General features: G+C 33.7%; 1 long non-coding RNA gene across 4 annotated transcripts; it reads left to right on the forward strand.

Annotated features, from left to right (window-relative positions):
- The first annotated feature begins 225 nt into the window (after positions 1-225).
- On the forward strand, positions 226-16,340 carry LOC133203672 (uncharacterized). 4 transcript variants are annotated; one of them, XR_009723440.1, is made up of 5 exons: positions 226-339; positions 3,157-3,252; positions 6,450-6,554; positions 6,767-6,864; positions 16,023-16,340. It is a non-coding gene; the product is annotated as an uncharacterized LOC133203672 (long non-coding RNA). The 4 variants fall into 4 exon arrangements; XR_009723442.1 differs by lacking the exon at positions 16,023-16,340 and adding an exon at positions 14,003-14,035; XR_009723443.1 differs by lacking the exon at positions 16,023-16,340 and adding an exon at positions 12,952-13,449.
- Positions 16,341-21,172: the final 4,832 nt, after the last annotated feature.

Raw genomic sequence — 21,172 nt, forward strand, 5'->3', positions numbered from 1 at the left:
CTTACAGGCTTAACTATGAAGATGTGACAGGGAGTGTAATAACAATAATTGTTCAGACAGATACATATTAAGCTGATATACACATCAAATTTTAATGGATAGATAGAAATTAATAAATAATTACAACCATTTATTATAAACTACATAAAGATAATTTTTCAAGCAATTTGAAATTCTTCATTTTTTATAATAATATTTTATTTCGTATATATGTTTATAGGTTTATTCGTATCAACAAATCTGTGTACGAGTTAATAACGCAGCCTGGTTCCCTGCATTTTCAGTGACAGAGAACCAGAATAAGATTGTAGGGAAACAAGCCTTGTTACAAGGTTTGAGGTTTGTTTATTTTATATTTTAATTTACACTTTTTAAAAATTATTATTATTATGCAAAAATCTGTATGCAGATGAATATTTACATTTTAATGTTATAAACTTGTCGTTTTGTGGTTCATATTTGCGGTGACTGTCCCACGTGTGTTTACCTGTTTACATTCACCTACTGACCTAGAGTCTTCAAAATATACCTTCTGTAATCATGACTGTTGTAATCTTGTTTTTATGTTAGTTTACCGTATGTAACTTGACTGCTGTATAGATTTATAGCGATCACTGCAAGCTTTTAATATTTAGGTGAAGAGAAATTTCAGACTATCAATCACAGGCACTTGTTTCATATACGGTGCACCCCTACTTATTTTTACCACAAGGTATCCAACTCAATTTCAGGCACCCCCGCTTCAAGCTCGTATTTTGTTCATGTATCATTATCAATCATTAACCTACTTTAAAATGACATCGTTCGCTTCAAGAGACTTTTTTCTTGTCAAATAAATCGTTTCAGACGTCTCTGATCGAGTCTCTTTATTGTAAAGCACTCATTTATTCCACGAAAATTACCTCGATACATTTTAAGACTTTAGATGGGATACAACTTCCAGTTGGGGGTAGAATAAAACCAGAGACTTCCAAGTATTCCATTCCGAGGTCTCTGGTTTTATCCTTCATTTATAACCCCAACCGCAGATTTGTATCGAAAATTACCTTGATACATTTTAAGACTTTAGATGGGATACAAATTTCATTTTTTTCACAGGTCACGAGGTTTCAACTTAAAAAATAAAAATTCTAACCGTTAAGATATGTTGGAAATTTTAGCTTGATCATGTTGATGTGTTGATAATTTGCCAAATTATTATGTAATAAAGGGGACTTTATATGATCACCCGGCGCTGTCGCTTTAGTTCAGTCTTCACAACAATTCTTTTTCAGCACATGCCCTTTGGGCATGTAGACCTATCATTTTTACCCAGCCCATTCAAATTTGTACATGTCCTACTCAAAATTCTTACATTTACCAGTATTGTGCAACAAGAAAAACCCATTAGGTATAAAGGTTTTATATTAATTTTTTCAGCGTCGTAAACCAACCATGGCCTGTGATTGCCATTTTCTAAAGCGTTTTTGTTCATAAATAACTTTTGAGTTGCATGCTGGTCATTTGTTGGCCGGTTTAGCTGAACTGAATTTCAGAAATGGGATCATGACTGTAGTGCCACAGTATGTGGCATTGATGAACATCTCGTAATTTAGCAAGCAACTTCGAGAAAACAAATAGGTTAAACTAAACACTTCAATGATTAGATTGACAATCATTTGACAGGTCGTATCGAGAATGTAGACAGGCAATCCATCGACATTACATATAGCAACGTTTAATGGGGGTAGGACAGAATAAATGGCAAGTAAAGATCGTACAATGAAAGAAGATTCACATATGCCCTCTTCGGACATGTAATTTGGCAATTTTTACATGCCCGGCTGGAAATTTAACAGGTCCCTGGCATTGGACTCCCGGGTTATTTGGAAGACTGTTAGTTTAGTTTCATGAGGTCCGACAACATTGATTCTCAATGTCTGCTCCCTCTACCCCATACACTTATCTTGATAAAATTATATAAATTATATTATTAATTATATAAATTATATTATTAATTATATAAATTGATATAAATTATATAAACCGGTCTAGTTTATATAATTTTACAATGTCATAAACAGCTGCTTAAGTGCATATAATATTGTAAATGGATTTATATATAGGATTAGGGAAAGATCCTCACTTGATTATGGCAGCATATTTAGCTCGTAGGAGTTTATTATCTACCATACATGTTCAATGTCACTTTTGGACGTGAATGACTTTTGACACCCTAACTTCAGTTCAAATCAACGTTAACTTTATGTGACGTCTCTCTGAATCTTTTTTGGCATGTAACTTGGGTAAAAACAATTAAGTACTCTTGATGCATTTGATTTCTCTTAGCCCGTTTAAACATTTCCAAGGTCTATACCAGTTTTTGCAGGGGCGAAACTATGTAGAAGTTGGAAAAGAAACCCATCCCCTTTTTGACGTATTTGGTTTTCGAGGGATGAAAATTTTCAATATTACACTCAACTACATGCAATATTTATTATATTATACTGAATGTTTTATACAAATACAAATAATAGTGAACCTTGAGTGCATAAATCTGCGCAGTCACTATTTTTTGGAATATCACCCGTCGTCAAGCAATGTTGACTGTTGCGACACTGGGCGTGGCTTCATTATTCAGCGGATAATAGTGCTTTTTAACAAATGTTTCTTGACCAATCAGATTAATTCATCTAATATACCTGAAAGTACAATATTAATTAATTGTCATCATTTTCCTATATTAGCATTTTTACTGGTAATGGTTTTGAAATGATAGGAACATGCACTGTTCAAAAAGTCTTAAAATGTTGTTTTGGCTCAATTTCTTTGTTAGATTACTGTGTTGAACTAAGGCAGGTCAATTAAAGTAACATGATCCTATAGATTCCATGTACATTTAGTACTGTAAAGTAGACAAATTTATTGTTCTCACAAGTACATGTAGTTCTCAAACATTGATTTAAGTTGGTCTCCTGAAGGATGTAATAATGCAATTGGTCTGCTTAAGGTACAGTGTATAATGTAGATATGCATATTTTATTTTGAATTTGTATTATGTCAATCATTAGAAATATATGGATCTTAATTAAAAAACATTGTTTTCATTAGAATTTAAGATATGTATAATAGGCATATATTCTTCATGCTTTTCCATAGTTAAGTCCTTTTTTACAGGGTCTCTGCTAGAATCATGTGGACCCAAGTGTAACAAATCTATGGAAAGAGAGAAAATCTCAGCTCAAGGGTCAACATGTCTTTATTCCAAGAAAGGTAAATTGATAATTTTTTCTGCTAAAATACTCTTTTATAAATTATAATATCAATGCAAAAGAGTGAACAATGTACCTAACAACATTTTGAAAATGAAAGTGCAATAACAGTTAATAATTATGATCAATCGAATGAATGTTAATAATCCAATCAAAGTCCTTGTTGTATATCATTTTTGCTAGGACTGTGTATTGAGCAAAAAAAAAAAAAAGAAAGACATTTTTTAATGCGATATGCAATATATTGAATTCTTTAACAATTCTGTCAAAAAAGTCTTATGAATCATTATGCATGAATTTTATAAAAATAATAATTGTTTTTTACTCATTTTTAATTTTTTGGTCTCACCGTCTTTAAAAATTACACTTCAAATTCAAACTTATCTTGACTGTAAAATCAACATGTTAAGTAAAGTTGTCTATGTATTTTTATGATTTTGTAATAATCATTTAAGATGTGCTACCTCCTTAATGATTATATCATTTTTGATCAGTTTTAATTCAAAACAGTTACCGGTAAATATAATCTTTGGTGATTGAAATTCCCAAGTTTTTCACAGAATTACATAAAAAAAACTGCCTGCCCAAAATGTATTGGAATTAAGTTATTTTTAGCTCACCTGAGCCAAAGGCTCAAAAACAACAAAGCCACAATTAGTCATAATTTATATGGAAGCATCCTCAGGTAGTGTAGATTCAAGTTTGTACAAAATCATGACCCCCGGGCGGGGGGGGGGCACAATGGGGGATCAAAATTTTACATGGGAATTTATAGAAAAAAAATCTTTAAAAACCTTTCTCTCAAGAACAACAAAGCCACAATTAGTCATATTGATATGGAATCATTCTCAGGTAGTGTAGATTAATTTTTGTACAAATCTTGACCCCCAGGGGTATAGTGGGGCCACAATGGGGGATCAAAATTTTACATAGAAATATGTAGAAAAAAATCTTGAAAAATCTTCTCAAGAACAACAAAGTCACAATTAGTCATATTGATGTGGATTCATCCTCAGGTAGTGAAGATTCAAGTTTGTATCAAATCATGACCCCTCGGGGTAGGGTGGGGCCACAAGGGGCGATCATAGTTTTACATAAGAATATATAGGGGAAAAAAACTTGAAAAATCTTCTTCTCAGGAACAGCAAAGCCATGTTTTGTCATATTGATATGGAAGCTTTCTCAGGTAGTGTAGATTCAAGTTTGTTCAAATCATGACCCCTGGGGGTAGGGTGGGGCCACAAGGGGCGATCATAGTTTTCCATAGGAATATATAGGGAAAAAAACTTGAAAAATTTTCTTCTCAGGAATAGCAAAGCCATGTTTTGTCATATTGATATGGAAGCATCTTCAGGTAGTGTAGATTCAAGTTTGTCCAAATCATAAACCCCAGGGGTAGGGTGGGGCCACAATGTGGGATCAAATTTTTACATAGGAATATATAGGAAAAAATCTTTTCATCAACAGAAAAGCCATGTTTAGTCATATTGATATGGAAGCATCCTCAGGTAGTGTAGATTCAACTTTGTTCAAATGATGGGGGGGGGGGGTAGGGAGGGTCCACAATGGGGGATCAAATTTTTAACAAGGGAATATATAGGAAAAAAATCTTTAAAAATCTTCTGCTCAAGAACAGTAAAGCCATTTGTTATATTGATATGGAAGCATCCTCAGGTAGTTCAAAATCCAAGCCCCCTCCCCTTTAAACTTTTCAATACTGAAGTGATTTGTGCTTTTTCCTAGCCAATGTGCTCAGGTGAGCGTTGTGGCCCATGGGCCTCTTGTTTTTGATACGATATATTCATTAATCTAGATATGTATCGATATACAGGTAAACTTCGGTATCTCGAACACCGGTATGTCGAATACCATGGATATCTCGAAGTGAATCAACGGTCCCGGCCGTTTTTATTTTATATTTTTGATTTTAAAAAACCCCGGTATCTCGAACACGGAAATCTCGAATACCTCACTTATCTCGAAGTAGATTTACGGTCCCAAGTGCTATAAACACATGCGTTATCTCGAAGTCCAACAAATTCTCGCTCCGCTGAATTCACACCTTAGTACACAATATTCCCATTATGCTAATTTTACGGTCTGTTGAATGTTTCCGTTAGGTCTAGCACAGGCTTCATGGGACCATTGCTTATAATCACACCTTATTAGTCCCAAGCTGTTGTTTTTGGTAGTTAAATTTAATTACGCAGGCCAGGTGATTTGGAGGTGTTAATAAAATGCACTCTCAGAGATACTATGACACGATAATTAAACAGCGGCTTGGGGACGATTACTGTACTAGAAATTTACATTATCGAAAATACACGCTTATACACATCATTACATATCAAAGTAAACACTGAACACATCAAAGTGATATTGAACTCAAGAAATTAAACAATTAAAGACATTATTTTGAGTATAAAAGTCAGTACCAAAAATCAAATCTTCAGTAAATATCATGTCCGATAAGGCAGTCGAACGAAGGACCCGGTAGCCAACCAGGGGGGATAGTTAGATTATCTGACCGTGGTGTAAAAAGAAAACTTAAAGTTCATTCAATCAAAACAAAGTTTGCTTTTGTTTATTCATATTGGCAATTTCAATAAATCATTGTAGAACGATAATTCCTGTTGTTTCATTTAGGCATATGGGTATATGTACATATCCTGTTAAAGTCTTTGTGTATCACATTATATCATGATATACTTCAGACAAATTAGTACACCTGTAGTTTTGAATACAATTCATACATTGATTTCATTTGCCACAATGGTCTCTTTAATATTGCAATAATGCATTTGGTCTTCCTAATGCATATATAATGCAGGTACTGTATATACTCTATGTCCAGCTTATAGGTGAGTCATAAAAAGATTAGTATTTTGAAACCAGGTTAAAACATCAGAGCATTGATTTGAAATTGTCAATTGATTCTGCCAAAAAGTTGTACCGATTTATAAGCGGGTCAATAGGAAATCCCTCTAAAATAACCTCAAAAAATACAACTGACTTATAGGTGAACCACCTTATAGGCAAGTATATATACGGTATAGTTTTTGTTGAATTTTGCTAACAGCAAAACACTATGAATAATGAATTTTGGGGAAAAAAAGATTATTAAGTTTAATGATGCATGTATGTAGTATAGAAATATTGTTCATATGCCTGTACATGGTACAAATATGCATTTTACAGAGTGTACATATGCCAGAATCATATGGACCGCAGACTGGCCCTGGTGATTCCGTTAAGTAAAAAGAGGAAAAATCAGTGCTTGTGCTCATTGGTCATTGGACAAAGGTAAATAGATTTATTTCATGAAACTAAACATGTAAATTACTAGGATATTAAAATATCAAAATTAAAATACATGTACTGATTTATATATATATGGATATAAGTTGGTCTCCTTGATGGAGTTAAATGCATTTGTTATCCCTTTTAAGTGGATCATTTAAATATTATGCAGTTTATTTAGAAGCCTTTATTATCTGCACTGTTCACTTTTACAGGGTGTATGCCAGAATTTTTTCAAGAACAATCTGAATCTGACATGGAAAAAATGAAGAAAAACAGCCTTCCTGTTTATAAATCTACATTCTGACAAAGGGTAATTTTGTTTAGTTCAATTAGAAGTGCACATTTAATTTCAGTTGCTTTCCTTAATGATATATTATAGCATTTTTATTCCCTTATGAACAATATGTATACTTGTAAAGCATGTATCACAAAATCTTCTGCAAACAAAGTTTTGGGTGTGTAGTGTTTGTTGTTTAACGTCCCTCTTGAGAATATTTCACTCATATGGAGACGCCACCACTTGTCGATGGAGAGCTGCAAATTTTTGTCCTATACTCAGCACTTACAGCCATTGAGCATTGAGGGATCTTTATCGAGCCAGCACCTACTGTGACATGGGACCTCGGTTAATACCTCTGTCTCATCTGAAGAACGGGTCTCCACGTCCCACAGTGGGATTCAAACTCGCGATGTAAGGATCAGCTTCTTTCTCCGCGACTCTAGAGTAGACGCTCTAACCACTGCATCTGCTCTACTTTGGCAACTTTGGGTGTATATAAGCATAGGAATCATCATGTCCATCTGTCTGTTCATGTGTTTGGCCACTTTTATGATTAGTTTTTTTGTTCCAATTCTGGCTGAGATAAATTGATTTAAGTCATCTAAATACAAACAAATTAAGGGAAATTACTATGGTATTGGAATGAACATTTTGGAAATCTGTCTAATTGTTCCATTGTAGTTAGTTTCTTTAATGTTGAAATAATGCATCTGGTCTTCCTAATGCATGGCATACACTGTATGCATGTGTAATGTTAAAGTTGGCTGAATGTAAAACAGTTCTTGCGTTATGACAAAGGTAAATAGATTTAGTTCATGTAACTAAACATGTAAATTATTAGGGTATTAAAATCTCAAGTTTTGAATACTGATTTACATGTGGAGAGTAGTTGGTCTCCTTAATGCAGTAATAATACATTTGGTCTCCCTTATGCATACTGTATATTATATAAATTTAATGACTGACATGTACGAGGGTTGATCCAAAAGTTCATGGAATTTCTTCATATTTTATTTATTTATTAGTGAAAGTGGTTGAATACTGATTTACATGTGGATAGTAGTTGGTCTCCTTAATGCAGTAATAATACATTTGGTCTCCCTTATGCATACTGTATGTTATATAAATTTAATGACTGACATGTATGAGGGTTGATCCAAAAGTTCATGGAATTTCTTCTAGTGTTGTACCGATAATCAGAAAACATCGATTGTCAACAAAAAAATGCTACCGATTCCGATGATCGATTATAGTTTTTCATAATCGATCATCGGAAACATACTTCTAATACAATACTTTCCGGAATTATCCATTTCTGGTTTAAAATTTATTTCTTCTTAATGAAAGAAAATGGCATCTGCATCTGATACTAGCCAACTAGCACGAAGCAGAGGTGATTAAGAATCGAAGATGCATATATAGGGCCTAAAAAAAATTATTTTTGTTTCCTGTAATAACCCGACCGACCCATTCAATTTACCCCAGGGTGATTTTTTTTTTCTGCCAAATCTGTGTTTGCTCTTTGGTTTGATCAATCAGCTGATTCTTTTTATTCAAAAAATATTAATTGTATCTTTTATTTGAGATATAAAATATGCAACTTAGTCAACATTTACCTTAAATATAGAGTGATCAATTCCCCCCACAACTTTTTGAAGTTCGTTTTCTGCTGCTAGGCAGCCATGTTGGGTGTCCACTGTAAATATTTTTAGGTCTAGAAAGTGTAAAAGAAGCAAAACAACAAAGAAAATAATATATTATGTATTTTATATATTCGTGTTAAAGAAATAAATGAAATTATTGTAATAGTCTGCTTTTTGTATACAAAACTATGAAGAAATCCGATTATAATCGGTGAAATCGCATCAGAAGCAGTAACCGATTCCAACCGATGATCGATTATGAAAATTAACTGATGTCTCATCACTAATTTCTTCATATTTTTTTTTATTTATTAGTGAAAGCGGTGAAATACTGAATTACATGTGGAGAGTAGTTGGTCTCCTTAATGCAGTAATAATACATTAGGTCTCCCTTATGCATACTGTATATTATATAAATTTAATGACTGACATGTACGAGGGTTGATCCAAATGCTCATGGAATTTCTTCATATTTTATTTTTTTTATTAGTGAAAGTGGTTGAATACTGATTTACATATGGATAGTGGTTGGTCTTCTTAATGCAGTAATAATGCATTTGGTCTCCCTTATGCATACTGTATATTATATAAATTTAATGACTGACATGTACGAGGATTGATCCGAAAGTTCATGGAATTTCTTCTTATTTTATTTATTTATTAGTGAAAGTGGTTGAAAATTACAAATAAGAATATAGACACTTGTTGAATTTTTTTAATAAAAAAATATTTAAATATTAATGATAGTAACTCTATGGCAGTTGCCATAGCAAAGGATGTTTTAAAATGCAGGGGAGACATTTACTCGTTCATTATCATTTTAATTCTTAATACATGATATAAGAAAAAACCTGCGCTAAGTGGCAAATAAAATGAGAATTTTGTCATTATTACGATTGCTTGACCACTAATATACCTGTCTGTGAGAGTTTTACTGATTTAACTTGATATTTAGATTATTAGTTGATGATTTCTTGTTCATCTTTTAATTGTTAGAGAACGTCACATTTCAGTCAAGTTATAAGTTTTGTTAAAATCTTAGGAACACTCTGACTTAAAGGGGTATACTACTGATACAGGCTGGAGAAAAATGCATTTAGCAACTGATTTTCCAGTGGCGTGAGAAATTTAAGAACAATAGAACTTCCTTGGAGGTTGATTAAAGGTGTGGCTGCTTTTGGAGGGTCTGTTTTTCTCATAGAAAAATTAAGCGTTGATGGATGTTGACCGCTGACGTACTGTGCTTGACTTTGCTACTGAAATTGGAACATCATATGGAAAGATGGGGAGTATTTTTGAAATATGAGTGTAATATAATAAAAGATAAGTCGATTGGTGGATACCCGGAGAAAAAGGCAGAATATTCTGTAGAATTACTTAGTTGAATTGAACATGAGGGTGAGATGCTCCTATAACATGACATGACATACTTAACTTGACGTTACGTCGAAGTCTCCCCCGGATTTTACAACTATCAGTGTTCAGAAAGCTCATGTGACCTTATTGGTAATTGGAACGTGGTGAAATTTTCCAGTATTGTTGCATAATGACTCTATATTATAAACAGATAAATATGCCTATTGTTTGCTTTCATCAAATCACAATAAAATTTTAGAAATAATTAAATTCCATGAACTTTTGGATCAACCCTCGTATTAGAAAAAAGATGGATCTAAGATTGAACAGGTTATAATTCACCTGAGTCATTTAAATTACTTATTGCTATCTGTTCTTGTTCAGTCATCATGTGTCAAGTATTGTCTCTAAACTATTGAACATTTTCAGCTTCTTTTCTGGAACCAGTTTCAACTAATTTCTCGGTTGAAGTACTGTATAGGGGATTAATTTCAGGGGTTGTAATTTTCATGTTTTTCTCTCCTCTGACACGATCGCGGTTTGTTGAATTTGCGGTATATAACTAAGGTTACATGTACCTCCCGTCAATGTCTATTTCCGTTTAATCCATAGCATAGATAGAAGGCATTAATCAGCGTTATGTATTCACTTCACGAACAACGGTAGATTTATATATACATCAGCAAGTTCGATAGTTATTTGAATGATTTTTTAAAACCAAAATGTCGATAAAAACATGATAATGCAGGTAACAAATACACGTTGTAACATAGTTACGTACGGGTATTCAAAACCCATGACCCTAGTGTTTTGATAGATGAAACATGTAGCGTTGGCTATTAAAACAGTTTTTTTTTTCACGGATTTATTCACACCGCGAATATAGCGAATATTAACACCACGAGTTATTTTCCCCCTATACAGTATACAGACTTAATATAGAAATGATTTTATCGACGTTCTCAATCTATCAGGAATTTAAAAATGTAAATATAAGCATTTAATTGTAAATATTAAACATTTAGCATCTCATAACCAGAGTTGGAAATTACTGACTGCCCGAGGCAGTCTGTTTTTCAGGTAGGCAGGGACAAACTTTAGATTAACCTCGGTGGTCGGGGTCATTTAAACAGGTAGTTCCTGTTTTCCTTTTTTTTCAGGGTATAATAAGTCTATAGAAATTAAGTATAATATAGTATATCAAAGGAACACTTTTAGTTAAAAATATGAGATGACCTATAGGACCAATATTGGTTTCAGTCTTTAGAAAAAGCTTACCGATATATGTTTCGGTCACTGACTTTAGGTCACATGTGTGTAGTTTCTTGTTTCTCATGTATTGCTTTAGTTCTACATTAATGGTAATCTAACAACCAAGCTTTATGATAAACGTGATGACTTTAACTTTTCAATCGTCAACTTCCCTTACTTATTCAGCAATATACCTTCATCACCGGCATATGGGGTTTATATCTCTCAGTTGATTCGATACGCAAGAGCATCCTCTATGTATGAACAATTTTTAAAAGGAGGTAAGTTATTGACAAACAAATTGCTGAAACAAGAATATCAGCAGTCTTGTTTAAAGTCATCATTTAGTAAGTTCTGTGGTCGATACAATGACCTTGTCAGCAAATTTATACAATTTATCATTAAGTAAAATTCTGACTGACGTTTTTCATACTTATTGTTAGGCCATTATTTACACACTGAATTGTGTATGGATTTTTCTATTGTTTCCCAGTCGTGACAAGGAGCACACAGCGGGTGTGACTGGTCTGCAGGGGATGCTCACTCCTCCATGGCACCTGATCCCACCTCTGATGTTTTGGAGGTCCGTATTTGCTCTGCTCCTATTTTGTATTTTTTGATGGGCTTTTGAGCTTGAATACTGATTGTTATCTCGATATATTTCATTCTACTCAACTGTGTGTTCATGTGATCCTACCTCAGTATTTACAGAATGATACATCCTTTGTTTGAGGGTCATTCTTGATGTCTGACTGAGTAATGGCAATGGGACATAAAACCTTAACTGACCTTACCACATTCTTTTCTAATCTGAAAACCCTCATGCATTTTTAGCATAACATATCGCCAATGCACACATTTTTCCCGAGGAATGAACTGCATCTACTCTGCATAGAACAGTATCTCTCCCACTGGCACAACAGTACTATTACACGTCATAATATTCTTGAAAGGCAAACACAGCAATTATTGCTCGGCATCACTTTTTTTCATGACACCTGCAGTATCGAGTAACACAAAGTGAATGATTCATGTCCTCGAACAAAGTGTGCTTACAATGAGGTTTAGTTCCGGTTGATTGCGTTTAGTTAAAGAGAATTTATGATCTGCATTTCCATAGATGTCTTTTATATTAACACCAAACATGCATTTAAGGAAGAAAATATATTAAGTAAAATGCAAAAGCCTGTATTAAAAAATCAAAGGACAAGTGCACTTAAGCAATGCTTAATGGGCCCTTTCAGTGCCATATTACTTTAGAATGTATTACCAAATTGTTCTTTTTTGGTAATAGTTAAACACAAGTGGACATTTCTAATTAAAATCACATTAAAACATCACCTAAATCAGCATGGATTTGAAACAAATGAAGTTTTTTAAATTCCTATAGATACTCCAAATCCGGAAAAGTCGTACCGAACCTATTTTGAGTTTCGTTTCTTTAAATCAAGGGGAGGAGACATTTAAATCAGACACTTGAACAATCTGATGGTGGATCATTGACAGGCGCGTTTGCCGAATGATACTTCTTGTGCTATTTTACCCGAGAAAAAAATTGAATGAAGTTGTATAGATACCTGTATCCATAGTGATCAAACTAAGAAATTTGCATGCTTGCATTTGAAATAATACAATAAGTATTAACATAAGTTCCTTTAAATTTTAAAATGAAAAAAAAGTGTATTTAGGTGGCTTTCAATACCAGTACCATTGTCTTGCATGAATGTTAAATGAATGTATTTATGATGACATTTTAACGACACTAAACTCTCCTAACCATCCCGTGTTCCTAAAACCAAATACATACAAACTTCTCTATGCGACTTGACTTTGATATAATGATACAAAACGTGGTTATGTTTTACAGTGAGCATCTTTGAGGAATGTTTACCTGGGTAGAACTCACGTGACTACCAGTATTTTAAATAATTTATTCCACGGGTGGGTTCAACATAGGTCATACAGGTAAATAGCTCTTGCTTGTTATAGGAAAAACATTGAACTTTTCATACATTTTTAATATTTTAAGTACAAGCCTAATCATGTACAAATTTCCTACTTTCACACAAGTTTTATAAATGTATAATGCATTTTTTGTCAATCGCACAAGTTTGTACAATGTTAGGCTGACAATAAACAAAAGCTTTGAAATGAATGACCGTCCTCGATTTACTATAGAAAATCACGAATGTCGGCTGACCCCTACCACATTGTATGGCTTTGTTCTTTGTATATTCATGAATTTCAGCGATAAAATTTGTTGAATCTTATGGTTTAGATATCAATTAATGATCTGAGATGGAAAATTATGCTTAATTTAATCCTTCATTTTTTCACATTTTACCGGGGCCCATAAGTGAACTCGTTCTTTAGTGTTTATACAGGTAAAAAGTTTGAAAAAATAAAAATGTGCCAACAAATGGTTTCAAACCAGGACACTAAAAATGTTCATGGTGAGAGTCTGCGGTCTATCGTTCTGGGCTATGCTGACTATGAGGACATTTGTAATAAATATAAACCAGTATGATAGAAATAGATTTTCACGTTTTTTGTAGGTTTTTTTCTATGAATTTCGACCCTAGGCACCTCTAAAAGAACCTTGTTTTAAATAATTGCTTACTAGATCAAAATCTATCAAAATTTCATAATTTAATTTAGGGGCAGGCAAAGGGTGATTATATTGCATCTATCGGGTATAATTTTCTTATCAGAAAATTGTAGAGATATGCAAGGTTAATTAATGACAACATTTATTTTTCCTTTTTGCCTAATACTTTTATGATTTTCACTAATAAATTGATTATTGAAAAAAGCCTTTAATATGACTGCTGATTTTATCTCCATCTGTTGATTTTCAACACCTTTTCTGATGATTATAGTAGAGAACAGATTATGATTTCTAACATTTATTTTTACAGATCATTTTCTTGAGATAGGTGGAACCAACAGTCAAATATAGACACTTTTAAGAAAAGTAAAAATCTGGCTCAGGTAAAAAAAAAAAAAAAAAAAAAATCATTTACAGTTTTAACAATTCGTAATTTTACCTTAATTAACTGGAAAAACCTTATTTGATGAAATACAGGTCAAGAATGAAGAGTTTAAAGCCTAGTAGGGTTTTGGTCAATCATTACAGGTAATCTGCAGTCCCTCTCGAGAATTTTACACTCATATGGAGACGCCACCACTTGCCAGTGGAAAGCTGCAAATTCTGTCCTATACTCTGCACTCATGGCCATTGAGCAGTGAGGGGTCATTTTCATGCCAGCACCTACTGTGACACGGGACCTTGGTTTATAAGGTCTCATCCGAAGGACTGGTCTCCATGTCCCACAGTGGGATTCAAACCTGCGACATAAGGATCAACTCCTTACTTCGCGACTCTAGAGCAGACGCTCTAACCATGGCGCCACGCTTGTGACTAGCTCAGTTTTAAAGAAATCATTCAAGATATTTTTTATCAAACTTAATATGCTGATACATATATAATTAGTAAGACCTATTCAACTATTTCAAAAGCTTTTGACCTTTCCTGTGACCTTGACCTCACTTTCCTTCAATTTGCATTTTGCATGGTTTTAAAACCATTTAAAATATTGATATCTAAGGCTATGCATCTATACATAATTTGGTGAGAATTTACCATCTATATCCATTTTTTTTAGATTTTCAATTTCAATTTTAAAGAAACTTTTCAAGATATTCTCATCAAACTTCATACACTAACACAAAATTTCATGTTGCATTACTATACACTCGGCGGGCATACATGTCCTATGGACATATTTCTAGTGTATTGCTGTTTCTGTTGTTTGTTTACTTCCGGTCAGTAAGTGCCCCCTAGGGGCAAGCCCCAGTCCTGTTTTCTTTTCCAGGGTTGCAACAGCACCCTCTAGAAAAACAAGTTGCACCATCCAATCAAATCGTGTTTTGTGCTGCTTTATGCCAATGAAATTAAGGCTGGATAGCATATGTATTATATTCTGACCAATGGGGTTGCCGTATTTTCAAAAAATTAGGATAGACTTACCACTTCAGCATTCCTTTCATCACTGAAGTGATATACATGGTCAAAAATTGACTAACTTTCATTTTTGTGTCAACTGCAGAGCAGAACGACACTTAGAGATCACTTTACCTGGTGTCTGTCTGTCCGTCTGTCACACCTTATATCTCCAAAATTTTGAGAGGCAGGGTTTTGATAATTAGCATTCATCTATGTTTTTGAGCTCATGATACTATACTTTGAAACTGTATGAAATTCAGTTACCACACAAACTTATATTTAAATACTATGAAAATACATTGGGATCAGTATCCCACAATGAATCATGTTGACTGACAAAGTGACAATTAAAGTAAAGACAGTCTGAAATTCCTTTCCTCCGAGGATTGTCGGAAGCACCTACATGTGTATTAATAAAATGATAAATAGTTATTCCTCATAATTTCAATTAAATTATTCATTTGAGGACTGGGGAACTATATTTTCTTTGATTGCCGGATTCTATCCCAGTCTTTTACTTTTGGATCCTTTTTTTCCTTGCAGGCAAATGCATGAACCTCCATGCTAATATTAAATTAATAGCTGACCACTCTTAGATTTATTTACCTCTTTAATGACGATACCTAGCAGGTGACATATACATTCCTTGAAACACTCTAGTTCCTATTTGATTTTCACTAATATAAAGATTATTGAAAAAAGACTAAGGTGCTCTATAGTGATCAGTCTATTCATTCATCTGTCTGTCAAATACACATATCCCTTGTTCAGAATACAGGTGACTCTAAATACTTCATACTTTATATTTTTTAATTAGATACATGTAGCTGCTTTGGAACATCTGAAATGTCTATTACATTATCACTAGTTTTACTAGTTTTCTTCATGTAAGTTGAATATATTTTAAACTTTTAAATTTTTATTTTTTCCAGGTAAGAAAGAAATTCAGGAGTTCTTAAATTGCCCTTGGAGTTCTTGGATTGCATCAAACTGCTAAAAGACCTCAACAAAAACAGCGTCTTGAAAATAAAAATGAAAATATTCAGTGAAAAAAAAATGATGAAAGAGCCACTAAAAATCTTCAAGCCTTTGAGCTGAAATCTGGAAGTCAATCTGTGGACTTTACTAGTATGTCATAATTACTAAGTCATCATTTGTGTATAATAAATACACTAAACTGTAAACACTTGTTAAAATGTGTATAATTTTTAGATATAATTTGGTAGCTCACAGACTTCAATAGTTTCATGTAATTTAAGTAATAATGAAAATTTCCTGTTGTCTAGCTAGATTAGAAACTATTGTCACGTGGTCAAGCTGGCTATCTCCAAAAATCACACAAATTCAACTAAGTTTTAATAAATTTATTTACAAAAAAATAATAATAATAATAAAGAAGATTTCAAACAGACAACCACACTCTGATCCACACACTCTTCCACACTATTAAACCAAAAAAAAAATAATAGCAATTGGTAACCAATAATCAGACAATTAACCAATTAACCCCGGGTATAGATTTCACTCAAAGTATCATTGCCAAACATGTTCACCGATCCATGATTATCCTTGTCATAATCATCAACATCATCTTCGTCAACATCATCATCCTCATCCTCGATGCAGGAATGAAATCATTAGGTTTGCCATTTCGTCAGTGTTCGTATAACGAGCTAATACAATGTTACGTGGATTGACTTATCTGTATCTGTCCACCCCCAGTGAATCTTGTTCCACACACAGCATCCTTCCGGGCCTTAGTCCTGGAACCTTTCGCTGTGTCTCGACGATCCCCTCAGCTTAGTGCATGTATCTAGCACATGTCATACCAGTGTTCTTGACGCTACAATGACGAATATTTTTAAGTCACATGTTTCACTAAATAATGTTTGGCAACACTACTATGTTTGGCAATTCATTCTCATAAATAAATAAATCAATCAATAGGTATAAATTATAATGGTTACCAGTTAACATAAGTCAAAACAAATTATTGCCAACATGGCGCACCTTACTTTCGACTTCCGGTCATTCACTTCCGCCCAGACATTTAAACCAAAATTTAAATGGACAAAATATTTCACATAATGTAACAAATCTGAATACAAGAAAACTGCGTAAAATAATACCTTTAAACTCTATCGATATAATACAAAAGCCATTCGAACACTCTCGCTAACCGTCACACTTGACTGAACAACAGGTAAAATTGTGAGAGCTGGCCAAGTTCAGAAATAAGAACGAATACGTATTCAGTAATAAATTTACTTAAAAAAAACTATATACATAACGAATATTAATAATATTATAAGTAAATACTTACCACGGACCTGTCTCCATGCCAAAGCCAAGATACTGATTGTATGGCAGCTATTTGCATGTACACTAGCTGCTTCAATTGTAGAAACGTGTCTGCAGCTACGCTTCTCTGCCGGGAATGACCAGGCCTCAATTGTTCTGGTCGGCCAAGCTATTTTGCAAGGGCTTATGGGTAGATGGGGCATAGGGACAAAACGCGGGAAATACAAATAATATGTACAAGTATAATAGTGATTGTTACAACTATTATTGTCCAATTTTGGATATTGTGAAATAATTCATCTAGTATGCATACATGTGTGTACACTTACGTGTAAATTAATTGTTGTAGCAAATTCAATCGATCATTAAGTTGAATGTTGACTAATGTTTTTCATCAAAATTGTTTACACTGAATTGTTTGTGGATTTTTCCATCTGCCCATCCATGTCAAGGAGCACATGGCAGGAAATGCTTTCTCCTCCATTGCACCTGGTGTTTTTAGAGGTCTGTGTTTGCTCTGCTCTAATTATTTATTGTTTCAATGGACTTTAAAGCTTGATCACTGTTGGTAATCTTCATATTTCATATACTATTAGAGTACTTGAAGAAAACTGTAAAGATTTAACATACAGTATAATGCATGTATATTGCACTTTAAGTACAGTGTATGTGGTTAAGAAATGTTAAATCGTCTCATAGTGCATTGAATTTGTTGAAAATTAGAAAATGTGTTGAAATTTTTTTTGAAATAATGTTAGATTGCAGATTTTTTTAAATCATGCAAGTAAGAAATTGCTAAATATTTTTTAGCTTTTCTGGACAGTCTAGATGAGTTCTTACTATATACCTAGCATTGTCATCCCAGTTAAAATTTAAGGAGCAAGGTTCATTCCTAAGCTCTACCTGGACAAACTTGCATGGATTAAAGCACATTAACAGATTTACTTCAGATGCTTGACCTGATCTACATTTTCCTCATGAGTTTTATTTGTTTTTGTTTGTTTGTTGTTTAACATCCCTCTCAAGAATTTTTCATCCATATGGAGATGCCACTACTTGCTGGTGGAGAGCTGCAAAATTTGACCTATACTTTGCACTCAGGGCCTTGAGCAGTAAGGCATCTTTTTTTGTGCCCACATCAACTGCTAGGCGGGACCTCGGTTTATATGATCTAATCTAAAGGACTGGTCCCCACATCCCCAGTGGATTTGAACCCTAGACTTAAGGATTAAATCCTTACTCGCGACTCTAGATTACAAACTCTATCCTTTGCGCCACATGGGGGACTCCACAAGATTAAGTGTTTTGAGCAGTCCTGTTCTCATGTAATTATAAACTCTATGTTGAACAAACCTGCAAAGATGATGTATGTACATGTAAATGTTTCAGGGTACCAATCCTTGATTTGACTTAGATTTTCTGGATTAATGACCAGTTTTTTAGAGAAGGTTCATTCAAAGTAACAATATACTCTTTGGTGATCAGTAAACGTTGATGGTGTATCCTGCTTCTGTTGCTGGATGTAACATACATTTTCAGGGTTATTGAGCAGTTAAATCTAACCCAGACCAACTTGCATAGATTTTGGATCCAGGTGATATACATTACCAGAGTGTTTGTTGAGTGAGACTTTGCCTTACTAGTAGATAACATTTATAGAAGTGAGCTTTGTATTCTTTGATTAGGTATGTTTTTTCTTTGCTCAGGAATATATACCATCAGTGCCAACTACCATACATTTTATATAATAGATGTAGCTGTTGTTCAACTGAATATGATAAAACTGTGGATGAAAATAATTTGATTTTTGTACCTTTGAATGTATTGAATTAATTTGTATAAGCTGTTATGATACAATGTTTGATATTTTATAGAAGTTTTTAGCATATGCAATCAATAAATGTATCAACATTTTTATTTTATTATACTTTTTACCCTGCAAACTTCTTAAAAACAGAATAGTAATGATCCATTTAACTGATACTAGGTTAGTGTCACATTGTACTGGTATATCATGTATACTGAACTGTAAATAAGAAACATCTAAATAGGTAAAATCACAGCATGAATCATTGGATTATGTAAGAAGTGCACTATCTTGTGCTTTGGTATGGTATTAATAATAAATGTTAAACTATCATTTTTTTTCAAATTAACAAAGGATATGCTTGAGTGACTGTATTTTGACTAGCAGTAAAAATAAAATGATTTTTAAGCATTTGAATTATTTTGATTCATGGTCTCTGCAAGTTTAATGATAGCAAATATGTATATTGAACATGGCATCCACATATTGCTATACTGGATGGGGCATAACTTTTACTGAATCTTAATCACAACCTTGAAATTTTATGTAGTACATGTGGTTTCAACTGGTCAAATGTATTCTTACATCAGAAAGAATTTAAACAAATATAGGCATAGGTCAGAACTTCATCAATTAGTTGGAAAGCGAATGCACTCAGTGACTATATGGTTTAAAAGAAGCTGGGTATAAATAGCAGGAAAAACTACTTGATGTCCACTGTGAACTTTGTGTCCTCAACAAAACAATATGGAGTATACTATACTTGGTCTAAAGAATAATCTATGTCTGCATTCACTTTTAGGTTAAACTGTTTTGGGCATTGAGAGTTTGTTTGTTGTTTAACGTCCCTCTGGAGAATTCTTCACTCATATGGAGATGCCAACACTTGCCGATGGAGAGCTGCAAATGACCTATGCTCGGCACTCAGGGCCAATGGGCAGTGAGGGATCTTTTTCATGCCAGCATCTACTGCGACACTGGACCTCTGTTTGTACAAAGGACCAGTCTCTATGTCCCACATGGGATTCAATTATGTGACAAAAGGATCAACTAACTCCACGACTCTAGAGCATAGGCTCTTTCCACTGCACCACGTGGGCGACAGCATTGAGAGTTAAATGTGGATATCAGAACAAGCTACTCTGGGCTTATACTCTCTATATATTGATTGATTGTATGTTGTTTAACATTCCTATCAAGATTTTTTCACTCATATGGAGACACCACCACATGCAGGTGGAGATCTGCAAATTTTGTCCTATACTCGGCACTTACGGCCATTGAGCATCGAGGGATTTTTTTCGTGACAGCACCTACTGCGACACAGGACCTCGATTTATACGGTCTCATCTGAAGGACCGGCCTCCCCATCCCACAGTGGGATTTGAACCTGCGACGTAAGGATCAACTCCTTACTTCACTACTCTAGAGCAGACGCTCTAACCACTGGGGCAACTACTCTCTATTTAAGTCACTTGTGCAATGACTTTAGTTTAATTCAAAGTTTTGTACTGATCATGTTGAGTCACATTAGCACAAATATCTTTCTGCTGACCTTGACTAATGACCATCCGCAACTATTCTGGTTGGAAACAATATGTTAATTAATGCATAATATGTGAAATTACTGTGAAAGAAAAATGGTCTACTTAAACCACAAGTTATATTTATAAAAAATATACACTGGTCTCCTTAAGTCATATGAGAGAAACATAAAATATTAAGGAGACCATTTTTTTCATATATTTTTAGGAGGCATTTATTATGAAAAAATAAAGCAAGAGTCGACTAAATAGTGTTCTATAGATCTTTGATCTGGTATTTCTTTTTAGAAAAAAGCAAATTTAAAAAATCTGTATATTGTCTCCTTAAGCCATATATAATGGTCTGGTCTCCCTAGTTCTTAAATCAGAGTTATATATATATATTGTAATAGGGTTCGTTGAATAATTTAAAAACGCAGTTGATCCTTGC

Source organism: Saccostrea echinata, unplaced genomic scaffold (genome assembly GCF_033153115.1).
Source record: "Saccostrea echinata isolate AGI-Se365-2 ecotype Australia unplaced genomic scaffold, CSIRO_AGI_Sech_v1 ptg000051l, whole genome shotgun sequence".
Classification (NCBI taxonomy): Eukaryota; Metazoa; Mollusca; class Bivalvia; order Ostreida; family Ostreidae; genus Saccostrea; species Saccostrea echinata.